General features: G+C 57.0%; 1 protein-coding gene across 9 annotated transcripts in view; it reads right to left on the bottom strand.

The window, feature by feature from the left end:
- SNED1 (sushi, nidogen and EGF like domains 1) overlaps positions 1-15,190 on the bottom strand; it is an 86,468-nt gene that overhangs the window by 70,484 nt on the left and 794 nt on the right. Inside the window, exon 1 of one of the 9 annotated variants that reach the window (XM_057306265.1) lies at positions 655-737. The exons of the other annotated variants lie outside the window; for them this stretch is intronic. The gene's annotated coding sequence lies outside the window, so the exon portion shown is untranslated. Of the gene's footprint in view, positions 1-654; positions 738-15,190 lie in introns of those variants that run through there. 9 annotated transcript variants of the gene reach the window in all.

The following is a 15,190-nucleotide window of genomic DNA, read 5'->3' as shown; positions in this document are numbered from 1 at the left end:
GGTGGGGTCTGAGCGTGTGATTGCTGCCGGCCATTCTGCCAGGAAGTGTTGGGGCTTCTCCTTTTGGGGACTGCTGCACTTGAGAGATAAGAGAGCACCACAGCCCCACCTCCAGACTCTTCTGCAGAAACCGGGGGAGTCCAGGAGTCGCCAGGCCCTAGAGGCTTCTCCAGGGCAGCAGCACCCCCTGCCTGATGCAGGGCCCAGCGGAGAGTTTGCAGAAGCCAGGGTGACACATGGGGGCCTCGTGACTCTGGCCCAATATCCCCATTTGGGGTGGGTCAACTCGAACTTGAACAGTAAACAGGGAAGGGCCGAGCAGTGTGGGTGGCCAAATGGAAATGGCACGGACACTAAGTCATCTTGGTTTTACGTGAAAAAATGGCAGCTCCCCATTTGGGGGACCGCATCTTTCACTCTAGTGCCCCAAGTAAAACTGCTGGGTCAGGGGTCCCTCCATCACAGAGGGTCCCCTGAGCGTCCCCTGAAAGCCTGCCTGGTTTGCTGATGGTCCAGCCAAGCTGGAACCCGATGCCGTCCCCAGGAGCAACAGCCCCAGTTCCAGCGGGGAAGCCCGTGGAAAGGTCAGCCATTGGAGGCAGCCACCCTGGCCGAGGAGGGACTCTTCACTAGACACGCCCGGATTTTACTGACCTCTGGGTTGCTGCAAATGGTCTAGCTGAGGGTCCGCAGACTGCTCCGTGAAGGGCCAGATAGTGAATGTGTTTGGCCCTGGGGACCACACACGGTCTCTATCACATACTCTTCTTTGCTCTTTTGTTTTTGTTCTTAGAGCCCTTTAAAAATATCAACAACATTCTTAGCTCAAGAGCCACACCCAAACAGGCCTTGGGCCAGGTTCCTGGGCTGTCCTGGGCGGACCCCCGGTCTGGTTTTGTAAAGAAAGCTCCGCAGGGGTACAGAGGGCACCGCTCGCACCCTGCCCCTGGCTGCTCGCAGCTCAGTATGGACAGAGCCCTTCCGCCAGAAAGCCGTCTGCTGAGAAAGCCGGCCGGCTCCCATCCCATCAACCCTGGAAGGGCACAGCCGGCCCGACTAACGACGCCCATGTTTGGGGCCTGCGAGCCTGGGCGCACCCTGCGGCCCCCAGGTGTAGTCTGGGTCACTCTCGGAGGGGCCCGCAGAGAGGGGCGTTCTCCGACAGGACTGATGGAGACAGGCCACTGATGGAGGCGTCTCCCGGGCGGGTGCTGCCTCTGGGAATCCCTCCTTCTACGGAGATGGCACCGCAGCCACCGCCGGCTGCCGGCAGAAAGAAAGACCTCGGTGCTGCAGGTGCGGAAGCTCCTGGAAGCTGGCCTGGTTTCTGTCTTGCTGGGAGGGACCACTGACCCCCTCCCAGGCCCAGCGTGGGAATCTCACTTTTCTCGGTGCTGATGCTGCTTGTTGCAGCCTGACCGCCTGCTCCGCATATCACTGCAGTGACCTTTCTGGGTCACTTGTGCCTGACAGAGACGCGCCCTCTGTGTCACGGGCCGCCGTGCAGTGGCACCAGTGTCCGGTGACCATTCGTGCTCCTCACCATCCACCGGCATCGGGCATCGCTGAGCCCTGGCTCCGCCTCCCCGAACTGCAGCCCAGAGACGTCTGCCTCTGCCGCCCACGGCCCTGGTCTGCGCACCGTGGTCAGGCCGTTTGCTCACTCAGCATGGCCGTCCCCAGCCAGGATTCGCCTCCTCTTGGCTGCCCTTCGGTAACAACCAGGACAAAAGGGAGGAGCCTGATGCGGGGTTGTGTAGGCCTATTTTGAAAGCTGGGGATTCTACGTGGCTTCTGGGCATGACTGCGCACCTCCCTCTCCCCTCACAGCAGCATACGCCAGCCCGGCCGAGAGGGGCCTCAGGGTTCGAAGGAAACTCTCGCTCAGCCATCCGGATTTTCTTGTTGGGCCAAAACGTCCCTCAGTCATGGAGACACAGGTCACTTGGTTGAGTATGCTGCTCACTGTTGTCTCTGGGGGTCCCCGGGGGCCAAAGCGGAGGCTGTAATGGGTCCGTATAAAGTTCACTTGAATGCCCCTGTTGCTTTTGCTCCTAAACCCTCCAGGTGAGAGGCCACTGTGTGAGTAGGGGAGTGGGGAGAAGGTGAGCATTAGAGATGGGCACACTGTGGAGGGAGCGACCCACCCTGACACCGGGCAGGGACCACCTCGGACCTGGGGGTTCGGGCGTCAGGAAGCATGATGGCTCTTCACTCCTAGATCCAGCACCTGGCAAAGCCCCCAAGGCCTCCCTGCCTCGGGCAGCACCTGTGCCTGCCAGCTGCCCCGTGCTGGGTTTGCATTTGTTTGTGCGCTAGAAAAATGGAAAAGCCCCTGGGACGCAGCCCGTCACAAGCGATTCTGCTGTGCCTGACACAAAAATGTGTAAATGCACAGAGGATACAACCTCATTTCGGTCTTTCAGACCCAAGTGCACGCTTGGCCTTGGGTTATGCTCTGTGTGGTGAACACGGCCCGCAGACCCCAACCAGACTGTGCGGCAGAGATCCAAGCCAAGTTAGCGTCAAATCTCAAACCGCAGGGGTCTGTGCCCCCCGGGTCATACGTTTGCGTGTGGGGGAGAGAGAGCCACGGAATGTCCGTCCAGGGGCTGGGGATTAGGGGTCCACCATCCCCGTCCGCCTGAGACCAGGGGGCTCCTGGGCCCTTCGGTGCTGAGCCCCAGAAGCTTCGGAAAGCAGGGCGAGAGGGTCGCCCTAATGGGTGTCACCTACTTGGCCCGTTTACTGCCTCTGTAATTATCGGTGGTGACGTCAGAGACTAGCAGGGCAGTGTGAACTCCTCGTGTGGGTACAACGGACAATAGCCTGGCCTTAGGCAACGTCCTGGCTGAAATAAGACCCATGGCCTCTCTGGGGCTAACGCACAGCTGGTTGCACCTGCAGCTTGGGGGCCAGGCAGAGGCCCCCACTGCGGGGCTTCCCGTCGCCGCTTGGAGCCTGGGCGTAGTAGCCTCAGTTAAATGCGTCGTGAGCCCAATCACACAGAGTTGGTCCTGGCTTCTGTGGTCCGATTAATCGGAGTGACTGATGGAATGGCCATGTGAAAATTTGAGTTTGGCCAAGAACGTGCAGGGCCAAGGAGGTGGACTGCAGGGAGAGGCAATGTGCCGTGGGTCCTGAGTGCCTTGTGTGTTTTTGTTGGGTATGCCAAGAATGCAAAGCTCTGCCTGCTTCCCCTGGGCTGTATCTCAGGGCTGTGTTTGCAGAGATCAGCCTTGAAGGATGAGGTGTGTCCCTTGCGGACAGAGGGCAGGTTTCCCCCAGCTCAGTGTTTCTTGGCTGTGACACAAGCCCACAGTGGGGGCCCTCTGTTCCCCGTGGGACTTGAGCAGCAAGAGGCCGTGCTGCAGATGACTGGATTTTGCTGCCTGCTGCACCATGAGGTGAACGTCTATGCTTCCAAACCAGGACTCTGGGGTCTCCGGCCAGCACCCCCAAATCCGTAACAGGCTAGCATGAGCCAGTGAGGAGGGCACACAAATCCCAGACCACCACAGTTTCATGTGAACAACCTTGAAACTGTACATAAAATGGAAATTTTCCTAAAAAAACACAACTTACCAAACGTGAGGAGAAACAGAACACCTATTTTTTAAATTTAATTATTGAAGACGTTGAATCGGCATAGACTCCCCCCGGGGAAACTCTAGCTCCAGATGGCACCACCAGTGCCCTCCAGCACACACGTAAGGAATAACTCCAGAAATACATCAGCCCTTTTAACTAGGAGAATTCATTTCACGAGACTGGCACAATCGTGAGGCTCAGATCAGCCAGGCCAGTACGTGGATGAACAGCGGGCCAATCTCACTGAGGCGAGAAGTTGCCACAATCTTCCATAAATCAGCAAACTGAATCCAGCAATATATAAATAGTAGAAACAATTTATCACTACCAAGTTGAATTTTTTAAAAAGATTAATTTATTTATTTCAGAGAGACAGAATGAGAGAGAGACAGAGCATGAACAGGGGGAGGGGCAGAGGGAGAGGGAGAGAGAGTCTTACGCAGATGCCGCAATGAGCACAGACCCTGTCGTGGGACTCAATCTAATGACCATGGGATCATGACCTGAGCTGAAACCAAGAGTCAGATGCTCAACCGACTGAGCCACCCAAGTGCCCCCCCAAGTTGGATTATTTTTAAAGATTTATTTATTTATTTGTCAGAGAGAGAGAGAGAGCACAAGCGGGGGTGGGGGAGCAGAAGGAGAGGGAGAAGCAGACTCCCCGCAGAGCAAAGATGCGGGACTCGATCCCAGGACCCTGGGATCATGACCTGAGCCGAAGGAAGGCAGACGCTTCACTGACTGAGCCACCCAGGCGCCCCACCAAGTTGGATTTTTGTTAGGAATACAAGCTTGGCTTTACCAATTAATTTAATTAATTTAAATGATCGATTTAACAGATTAAGGGAGAAAAATCACGTGATCATCTTACTAGGTATAGAGATGGCATTTAATAAAAGTCAATGTCCACTTGTGATAAAAACTCTCAGAGTATTACTAGGAATATCAGGGAATATAATCTGATCAAGGGTGTCTTCAAAATAAACAAGAACAAACACCATCATTTAATGGTGAAATACGGAAGTTTCTTTTTGAGATTGGGAGCGAGATACGGATCCTGCTAATACCGTTTCCACGATACGATGCCCTGGAGACCAGAGCCAACACAGCGAGACAAAAAAAGGAATAAAAAAGTAAAAAGATTCGACAGGGAGAAGCACAGCTGTCGTGAGTTGTGCACATTATGAACGTGGTTGTGAAAATCTGAAAGATTCCCCAGATGATTTAGTAAAACTAATAAGAGGGTTGGTTTGGTTGTATATAAAAAATCAACTGTGATTCTTCAAACCAGCAATAAGTAGAAATTAAAGACACCACTAACAACAGTATAAAAATATCAAGTCCTTCAGAATAAATTTAACAAAAGATGCACAAGACGTCTCTGCAATCAATTCTAAACCTTGATTGAAAACATTAAAGACAACACCACGCTCCGGATTGCATGACCCAATGTTGTGAAGTTACCGATTCTCCCACATGCCTCTATATATTCAATGCAGTCTCAAAAAAATCCCAACAAGTATGTGTATGGGTATGCCTGTAACTTGATAAGCCAATTCCAAATTTTATATGAAAATGCAATGCTAAGAATGACCGAGACCCTCTGGAGAACAGGACAGATGGACTTGCTGTGCCAGACGCTGAGATTGTGCACGGTGCCCCCGCCAGGGAGAGCCAGGACCCCCCCCCCACGCAGGACACAGCAGGGGCACTGAGGAGCGTGCTTCTCCTTTCCTAAGTCAGGATCTCGTGCCACACACAGAGCCCAGCTCCAGGTGTGTCCGACACCTCACTGTGAATGACAAAACAATTCAGTACGAACGCTGTTGGAGACTATATTCCTGACTTTTGGTGGTGATTTTTAAAACAAGGCACAAACCCCTCTAACCATAAAAACAAAAATGGACACATTTTATTATATTAGAATTAAGAACGCCTGTTCACCCAAAGATGCCATTAAAGAACAGTGAAACAAGGCACAGAATGGGAAGAAGAATTTACAGTGCTTGTGACCTGAGCTTGTCAAGAACTCCTACAGATCAACAGGAGAAAGCTAACAAAGACAAGAGGGGAAGGACTTTATAAACAAGAAAGTCCAATGGTCGGTGAACACACACGGGATGTGTTCGGTCTCACTGATAAGAAAGGAGTTAAAGCCATGTTAACACACCAGCACGCAACTACGAGCTGGGTAAAGGTGTTGGCTAGGGCACTGTGTGGCGGGAATACCCACAGGCCCCCGTGTCTAATGAAGCTGGAGACAGGTGCACCCCACGGCCCAACGCCCAGATACATGTTCCAGAATTTTCATACACAACACTGGTAAGAGTCTAAAACCAGGAACTCCAATGTCCACCACAGTCAAGCAGTTGTGGTCTCTTCATACAATTAAACAGCGCGGGTGCGCTAAGGTGCTACCCCAGACACAGGCGGGCGGCCCTGGCAGACCTGAGGCAGAGAAGGCCGGTGCAAGAGAAAGGACTCCGTGGGCTTCCATCAGATGGAGCTGGCGAATGCTCTTAGGGATAAGTGCTGGGAGGGCGGGGAAGGGGGCCAGGGTATCATCCTGAGGGGCCCGGAGGGGCTGGTGTAACTCCGTGGGTCCACCGAGGTTGGCGCTACATTCGCCCCTTTGCGGCACATTTCGTGGGTGCTCTCTTCTGCGTGTGTTTAGGAAAAGAGTTGAGGGTGAGAAGTCACAGGTGGAAAAGGTGCGTGTGGATGGGAAGGGCAGAGGCCACGGCAGCAGGCAGTGGGGGCCCCTGGGCTTGGGCTGGGCCTGCAGGCAGCCATGCGTCACCTGCTGGGGTGGGACCAGCCTGCACAGCCCTCCCTGCATCCCTTAGCTGGCCCCCACCACCCACGGCTCCTGCAGACACACCACTGCGTCTTCTGCCTTCTTTGAAGTCCAGTCCAGCCCCCAGGTGCATGTGGTGTGTGCAGAGGCCTCTGGCCTGCCCCCATCCCAGACTGCTGCTGCCCTCCCCGCACTGGGGGTGTGGGCCTGGAGCCTAGGGGTCCAGGGAGGAGGCAGAACAAGCCGGCCCTGTTTCTCTGCCAGGGCAGGGCAGGGCAGGGCAGGGCCAGGACCACAGCCGAGAAGGCGGTGGGGGCCCCGGGCTGAGCAAGCAGGCTGCTGGCAGGCGCTCCCACCTGGACAGGAACCTCACTGGGCTTTCTTTATCCAGATGAGAACATCTGCACATCCGGTGGGGGTTGGGGGGCATGGGCAAGCTGGACCAGAGGGTTGGGTGCAGCAGACACAGAGCAGGGAGCTGGGGGGTGAGGGGATCCATGCAGCAGCCCCTCTCCACCCCCCACAGGGGTCCCTCTCCTCCTTCAGGGCAGGGAAAATGCCACTTCGCGAAATACCAATTTTGTTACTATTTTTCTACGTGCAGTAGTACTTTATAATACATGTGATACGGATATGGAGACCGAGGAGGAAGGATTAGACCCAGACTCCCCATCAGATGCCCCCTGCGACAGGCAAATGTCCTATAGCTGAACAAGGCAGGTTGCATCCCCCTCTGGGACTTAGAGAAGTGGGGATCTACCTGCATACTGTTTAGCCACTGACTTCCCAGAAACCTGACCGTGGGCCTGGGTATTTGCTGGGCCCCTGGGCCCAGAACAGCCACCCTGCACCGGCTGGCTGTGAGGACCTGAGGCCTGTATGGGGGACCCACCCAGCCCTTTGGGACTCTCACAGAAATGCGGGGAGACCCCAGGAGCAGAGGGGAAGGAGGACTTGCTGATTTGCCCTGCCAGCCCCTCCCTGTGGTCTCCCCAAGCCAGGCCTCACCCACACAGGTGCTACCTCACTACCCAGGTGCGAGCACCTGCTGCTGGAACACGGTTGCCCCCGGGTGTCCCAGCCCGGGGTGGGACTTGCACACAGGGTGCCTTGTGAGGCCTGCATGGTGGACAGGACTGAGGGCAGGGGCGGGCAGCCGGCAGCTGCACCCTCCACACCCTGCCTGCACCCTTCTCTCCCGGGCGGGGGCCGGAAGCCTGCGGTCAGTCCACGGAGGGTGTATTCCTGTCCCCTCTGAGCAGGCTGACGGTCCTGGGAAGGGAGTTGCTGGTCAGTGACCCCGGGGTGGCCCCGAAGCCACCCCATGCAACAGGAAGCTGCAGGGACCCTGTGAACTGCAGGGCGGCAGGTCTAGGGGGAGGGGGGAGGGGCCCGTGCCTGCGTGCGTGTGTGCTCGTGTGTGCCTGTGTGTGTGTGAGATGAGTGTGTTTGCATAAGAATATGTATAAGTGTGTGTATGAGCGTAAGCGTGTACGTGTGTACAAGTGTTTATCTATGAGTGTGTTGTGTGTACAGGGGTGTTATGTGATGACTGTATGAGTGTGTGCATGAGTGTACAAGTGTGTATGAATGTATACGTGTGTATATGTATATGACTGTACGTGTCTATGAGTGTGAGTGTGTATGAACGTGGGTGTGTGTCCGTGTAGGGGTATGAGCGTGTATATGCATGTGTGTATGAGCGTAAGTGTGTACAAGTGTTTATCTATGAGTGTGTTGTGTGTACAAGGGTGTGTATGTGTATGAGTGTGTCTATGAGTGTGTGCACGGGTGTACAAGTGTGTGCGTGCGTGTGCATGGCCATGAGTGTGTATGTATATGAGTGTATGAGCCTGCGCGTGTGTATGAGTGCGTGTGTGCGGTATGGTGTGGGGGCTGGACAGAGGGCGCCCACACCTTTCCTGCAGGCCCAGGCCGGCCCCACTCTGGTTCAGGAGAAGCACAGAGGGACGGCGCTGGTGGCATTTCCGACTTGGATACAACCAGGAAAGAGCGGAAATGTCCTGGAGAGTCTCTCGGAGGCAACTTCCAGCCCAGAGTATGTGACGTGGGTCTGGCTGGTCCCTGAGCCAGGAGCTCGAGGGCTTGCTGGTGCCACCCTTGCGGGGTGGAGGGGCTGCTCTGAGAGGGCCTGGAGGGGAGCCAGGGACCCCGAGGCCACAGCACCCCAGCTCTGAAAACATCATACCCAAAAGGGCGGGGTCTTGGTTCCCGCTTTGACTTCTCTGCCAAGAATAAAACAATAAAGCCCCTGAGGCCTTTTATAAGCTTGTTTTGAAAAATGTAGGCATGTTTTTTATTTCCTGGCAGCTTTCTGGGTAATTAGGATTCCTCCCACGGCACAGTTGGGGGCTGGAGTCCGGCCTGCAGGGCAGCGAGTGGGCAGGGCCCCTGGGGCTCACAGGCCAGGTCGGGCCCAGCCCCGGAGAGCCAGAGCTTGCCTCGCGCCCAGCCCAGGGGAGGGGAGGCTGGCCCTTGGCTCAGCACTGGGAGAGAGCTGGAGCCGGCCTTAGGAAACAGCACTTGGGCTGCAGGAGGAGGACCCCAGGAGATGGAGGCGGGGGGGCTACCTCAGGGCCCACTTCCTGGGGAAGGCACCAGAACTGGGGGGGGGGGGGCTTGGCCCCCAGCGGGCTAGGGGGCTGGAGGGATTCCCCTGGACGGTGGGAAAGCGGAGCTCAGTGTGTCTTTCGGAGCAGCTCCTCCCTCCCAGGCCAAGCCCTCCTGGGCTGGGAGCCCCAGGCTGTACTTCCTGCGGTGTCCTCCCCTCCCCTGTCCTCCTCCAGAGGCTCCCTGCGGCCACCCTCTGGTCTCCCCTGGGCACGCTGTCGGCGGCCCCACCCATAGGGGCAGCCTCTCCGGCGTCCCAGCACCTGTGCTTCCACGTCCTGTCCCTGCTGCTGTCTTCCCTCTGCCTCCTTGTAGACGGCAGGTCCTGCCTCCCCCTCCCTGGCAAAGCCTCCTCCTTGCCTCTCCTCAGGTACACCATGGCCAGGTGCCCCTTCAGGCCCAGAGCCCAGCTCCCCAGTGGCCCCTGGACATGCCTCCCTGTGGAATACAGTCCCGCAGCACCTGGGCACCGTGCCCTCCCTCTGCGCCTGTCACTGGCCTGAGCCGCTGCCTCCCTGAGACCTTGTTGCCCCTCAGCTTGGTCCACCCCTCAGACAGAGATGCCCTCTTTCAGCCACCCTGCACCCCTGCCTCCACCGTGAGGTCCGCTGCCGTCCCGTAACCACCACAGCTGGAGAAGCACGCCAAATGCAAGCCTGGCATGTACCCACTCTCCACACACACCCAGACTCTCCCTCTGCCAGTCTCACTGCTGGGGACAGTACTCGCTCCTTTGGGCCCCAGCTTTATCCCAGACCCCATCCCCAGCAAGCCTCCAAAGCTGGTTGTGCCCATGCCCCCTCTGACCTGTGCTGGCTTTGGTCTACCCCCAGACCAGCTCAGAGGACAGTGTGGTCCTGGGCTGCCCCGCTGTGCGGAGGGTTTGGGGTCAGGGACCCAAGCGTGGACCCTGTCCTTTTCCCACTCCTCCTGCCTGCACCCCGCCTGCCAGCTCAGACTTGTCTCTGTTGAGTGCTAGGGGAGCGGGGCAGTGGCTACGCACACAGTAGGGGTTTAATGACTGACTCGCCCCACTTTGTAAAGAACCAGTTTATGGATGTTGTGGCTGTAAGGCCGGCCTTCCTCGGAGACGAGGGCTGGGGAGAGAGCTGCTGGGCGCCTTGCCCCACTGCCTGCTCACCGGCGCACAGGAGCAGCGTCCCTGGGGCCCAGGTTCTTCCAGCTCCTCCCGCTTCCTGTTCTGTCCTCGAGCCTGCCCCCTGCCCTCTGCCCCCACCCCCATCGTCCATTAGACCATATGGGTGCCTTGTCTGGCCTGGAGGCTGGGAGAACCTGTGCCTGGGGCCCTGTTGGGGCAGCTTGTCCAGGCAACTCTCGAGCCTGCAAGGTTAGGAATGTCCGAGGCCACCCATGGGCAGGAGGGCAGGTCAGTGGGTGCCCCCAGGAGGAACAGCACCTCTCAAATGGAGCCCGAGACTGGCACCATGAGCACCCGGTTAAAATGCTGATTCCAGGGCCCCTGCCTGCCTTTGGAATCAGGTCCTCTGGGAGGGCCCCGGGATCTACATTCCTACCTTGCCCCCAGGTGACCTGGCAGCCCCGCACACTGGGGTCCTGCTCTGGGGGCACACGCGGTTCTGGACAGCCACTGGAGCTGGGGGCCAGGAGAGGGGGCTGCCAATGAGGATGCCCTTCTGGGTGGCAGGGGGCAGCAGGGAGATGCGTTCCTTCAGACCCAGTCAGCCCACTTGGAGAACTTTTTTTGTAAGGAAAGGAAGGGCCGGGAGACCCGTGTAAAGGCGTGGCTAGGGTGCCCTGTGCCAGAACATCACTAACTCATGGGGGCCACGGAGATCACCCACTGTCAGCAGTCAACAGAGCGGCCAATTCAGGTAATTATGACCGAGCCACAGGATGGAATATTAGACTGCCACTAGAAAGCATGTTTCTGCAAATTTAAGGCATGGGAAATGCTCACGGCATAAAATAGTGAAAGAAATATGGGAAATAGGAATTATATGAAGTGGCACCCTAGGTTTGCCTTGCAGGACCCTAGGTATGCTTGAAAACAGATCAAGAAGAATTTCAGCAAAATGTTAAAAGTGCTTATTTTTGGATGGTGGGATTTGGGATGTATCATCCCACTGATCAGAACATGAACAATAGACATTGAGTGAGCTAGCTCTCTTCTGGAAGCTGGGGCAGCACAGTGAACAAAATAGAAATGATTTTGTTTTAGAGGGGAGGAGGGGCAGGGGAAAGGGAGAGAGAATCTCAAGCAGACTCCATGCTGAGCACAGAGCCTGGTGCGGGGCTCGATCCCACGACCCTGAGATCACGACCTGAGCCAAAACCAAGAGTTGACGCTTAACTGACAGAGTCCCCCCAGTGCCCCCAGAAATGATTTTAATACTAAAACCAAAACACCGCCGGTAGCTCTTGCCTCAGTGCAAGGGCTCGGCTGAGGTTTGGAGAGAATGAATGCACAAGTCCGTGCGGAATGAATCCTCCCGGTGCTGGCGGTGAGCTATCTGGAGGGACAGGGTTTGGTGAGTGCATCACTTCTAGCTCAGAGCTCTGGCTTCATGCAGAGAGCTAAGGGGCGGGGACTCCAGACTCATTCCCAGCTGGCCAGGCTGGCCTCCCGGGGGCCGGGCACGTGTCCAGGTGCTCTGGGACCAGGCTCAGCTTTCCCATCAAAGTTGCAGGTGAAAACACACAGAAGCCTGTTCTCAGCGGGAGAACATTCAGGCATTCACTCTGCTTTCACAGACAGGAAAACGGCAAGAGCACAGCAAGGAGCGTCTTCCTACTCCAGCCACACCTACCCGCCGCTCAGATGTGCCCTGGGTGCGGGCTCTCGCCTTGTCTGTCTGTCTGCACACAGTGTTTCCCGAGCTGCTTGAGAGCAAGGGGCAGACATGATCACCTCTACCCACGACCAAGGACACTCTGCTGGAAGCACACGCATGGAGCCCAAGTCAGGAAAGGGAAGTTTGACACGGTCCTGCCCACACTCCTTCCCCTTATTCACACATGTAATCACTTGTTGACTTCTACCAGCGCGAGCTCCCTGGTTCCCTGTTCACCTGATGGATGAAAACCTACTGCTACTATTCTTCTCATGCTCAGATTGTCCCTGTGTGGCCAGAGAGCCCCTCTGATGGCCTCTGTATCCTCCTGCCACATCCTGACCATTTTGGAGCACGTCTTACTTCTTCATGCTCTTGATTCCCAGGCTCATCTTGCACTTTCCCTGCCTGGGCCGTGTTGTCTCCATAGAGCCCTAGTTCCTCCCAGGGAGACTGACGTTTGGCAACCAGGAGCTCAGTGCCAGGAGAGTGCTCAGTGCTATGCGGTATCGTAGCTTCCATTTCCCCGAGTGGACAGAGCCAGGAAATGCGTCCGTGCACGCGCACGAGAGCACACACACACCCCCACAGGTGCAGCGTCCATGCGTGCACACACACACAGGTGCAGTGTCCACGTGTGCACACACAGGTGCAGTGTCGGTGCGTGCACACACACAGACACACACACACAGGTGCAGCGTCCACGTGTGCGCACACACACACACACAGGTGCAGCGTCCGTGCGTGCGCACACACACACACACACACAGGTGCAGCGTCCGTACATGCACACACACACACACACACAGATACAGTGTCCGTGCGTGCACACACACAGAGACACACACACAGGTGCAGCGCCCACGTGTGCACACACACACACAGGTGCAGCGTCCGTGCATGCACACACACACACACACAGGTGCAGCGTCCGTGCGTGCACGCACACACACACAGGTGCAGCGTCCACGTGTGCGTGCACACACACAGGTGCAGTGTCCGTGTGCACACACACACACAGGTGCAGCGTCCGTGCGCACGCGCGCACACACACACACACATTTATATGTGCTATGAGTTCATGCTGATGCGGCTTGTAGGACACAGGTCCACAGGCAGGAGGAGCACACCAGGCAAGGAAACAACCAAGGTGGGGTCAGGGGCGAGCACAGGGGACAGAGTTGGGGGAGGGGAGTGGGGGGCCCTTGTCGAGACCTGCATGTCTGGGGAAGAGCCCCCGGCCACAACAACAGCAAGCACCACCACTGAGCGTGGCCTGCTCTGTGTGGCTGGAGCAGAGGGGCTGGAGGGCAGCCTCGAGGCCAGCGGCAGTTAAGGGCTGAACGGAGAGTCAGGATCTCATTCATGTTGGGCAGCGCTCCTACGGACAGGCTCGAGGGGCAGGGCCAGGAGACAAGGCCTGCGAGGGGGCACCTACATACATCCTAATGAGTGGGGACAGTGGCCAGGCCCAGGGCTGTGCCTATGCAGATGCTGGGATGTGTTTCCGAGGCTCTGACAATGAGGCGACAAAGGAAAGGAGGGAAGCATCAAAAGGCGACAGTGTGTCCAGGGAGGAAGCAGGACTTCTCTTTTTGGGTGCCACTACGTTTGAGATGGAAGGGTAAGGAGGCAGCTGGACAGAGTGGTCTAAAGGCCCTGGAATATGCATTCTGAGCGTCAGTTTCCCCACCTGCCCTCTGATCGGCCAGGCGCAGGCACCCGGTGGGCACGGGAGGCACTGGCCAGATCACGTGCTGTGGAATAAACACCTTCCCTTCTCTCACTTAGCTTTGATTATAACCTGCCTCCCACCCCGCCCTGCTCCTCCATGACCGCAGCGCCTTCACTGTCCTGTCCGGCCTCTGTCTGGGCACTGCTCCCTCAGGAATTCCACTGTCTTTCTCCCTGAAGAAAGAGAAGGCACAGCGTGCCCACTGTGTCCACACGGGCAAGTGTTTTTCCGATACTCTCTTTGTTTCAGGAAAAAGTTTTTATGGAGGCATATGTTTTGTTAGTGGCTATAATGTTTGTTTCTGATGAAACGATTTGTTTTCCTAGTAGATCTTTCCACGTTAGAGCCATTTCTCCTGGGGGTTTTGGCAAGGGTAGATCTTTTTGGTGAGGATATGAAGAGGGTCAACCATTTTAATAATATTTTCTCCTGCAACTTTGATGGGAAGGCTGAGCCTGGCCCAGAAGCTTACGGAATATTTTAACGGTGTTCTGTGAAAATGGAGCCAAGCTGAGCTGTCCCATTTCTAAAATGCAAGGACCCCCTCTGGTCCCTGCAGACCCTGAGCACGGCTCTACGCTGTCCACCACGTACTCCTGGAGGTCAGTCCCGGCCGGGGGGTGGGGGGAATCTCTCATCAGGGTGGCATCTACAGAGAGGACGCTTGCCCCTCCCACCACTGCCACTACCCCATGCTGTTGCCGAGGTGCAGAAGATGTCCCGCACAGGCGTGGGGAGAGGCAGCTGCCAGGCTGTGCCGCCGCGGCCACTGGTGGAGGGAGCACATGACGTTGGCGGAGGCCACTCGGACAGAGCTGGGTAAGGATGTCCATGGTGCAAAAGATGTGTGAGTGGTGGTGGAGGTGGCCTTGAAGGTGGTGGGGAGGAGAGAGCTGACGGAGCAGGTGGCCACGTGGATGGGGGCGTGCAGGGGGTGGTGCTCATGTGGGCTGACGACAGTGGTGGTAGATGGTGTTGAAAGTGGCCGAGGTCATGGTTGGGGTGACGGTGTTACAGGTAAGGGGAGGTACCATCAGGCTGGCCCAACACTTTTCTAGCCTCGGTTCAGGGGATGGTGGGTGCCAGTGCCAGGGGCCCTCCCACAGTAAAGGTGCAGTGCAGTGCTGAGACGTAACGTTTCATGCCCTTTGTGGCCCCGTGTCCCCCACTGGGAGCAGCAGACGCAGAACCAGCCCTCAGGCCTTGTTCTTCAGCCCGAGCAGTTTCTGCTGTCCTGAGTCCCGGGCCCCAGAGCTCCCCCTGGGAGTCCTGTCTGGGACATGGGCCTGAGTGACCAGCTCCGAGGAAGGGAGAAAGGGAGACAATGGCCAGAGGGGGCACTACCCCCAGCCACCACACCCAGGAGGTGGTCTGCAGAGAAGCAGGACCTGCCCTGACTGCCTGGGCAGGGGGTCCCAGCCCCCTGGCAGGGGGCCTCAGGTGTCAACTGGGGGCGGGGCCTCAGTGTCCAGGAGAGAGGATGAGCCCTTAGCAGGCCCAGGGAGGAATTGAAAGGGTCAGGTGCCCGACTCGGGAAACTGAGGACCCGGGAAGCACGTGGCTGCTGCCACACTGCTGTTTCTGACCAGGACTCCAGCCACCGCGCTGGGGACCGGTCTCTGG

The sequence above is a fragment of the Ursus arctos genome, unplaced genomic scaffold, assembly GCF_023065955.2.
Source record: "Ursus arctos isolate Adak ecotype North America unplaced genomic scaffold, UrsArc2.0 scaffold_1, whole genome shotgun sequence".
NCBI classification, from domain to species: Eukaryota; Metazoa; Chordata; class Mammalia; order Carnivora; family Ursidae; genus Ursus; species Ursus arctos.
This window is presented reverse-complemented; position numbering and strand designations above follow the sequence as displayed.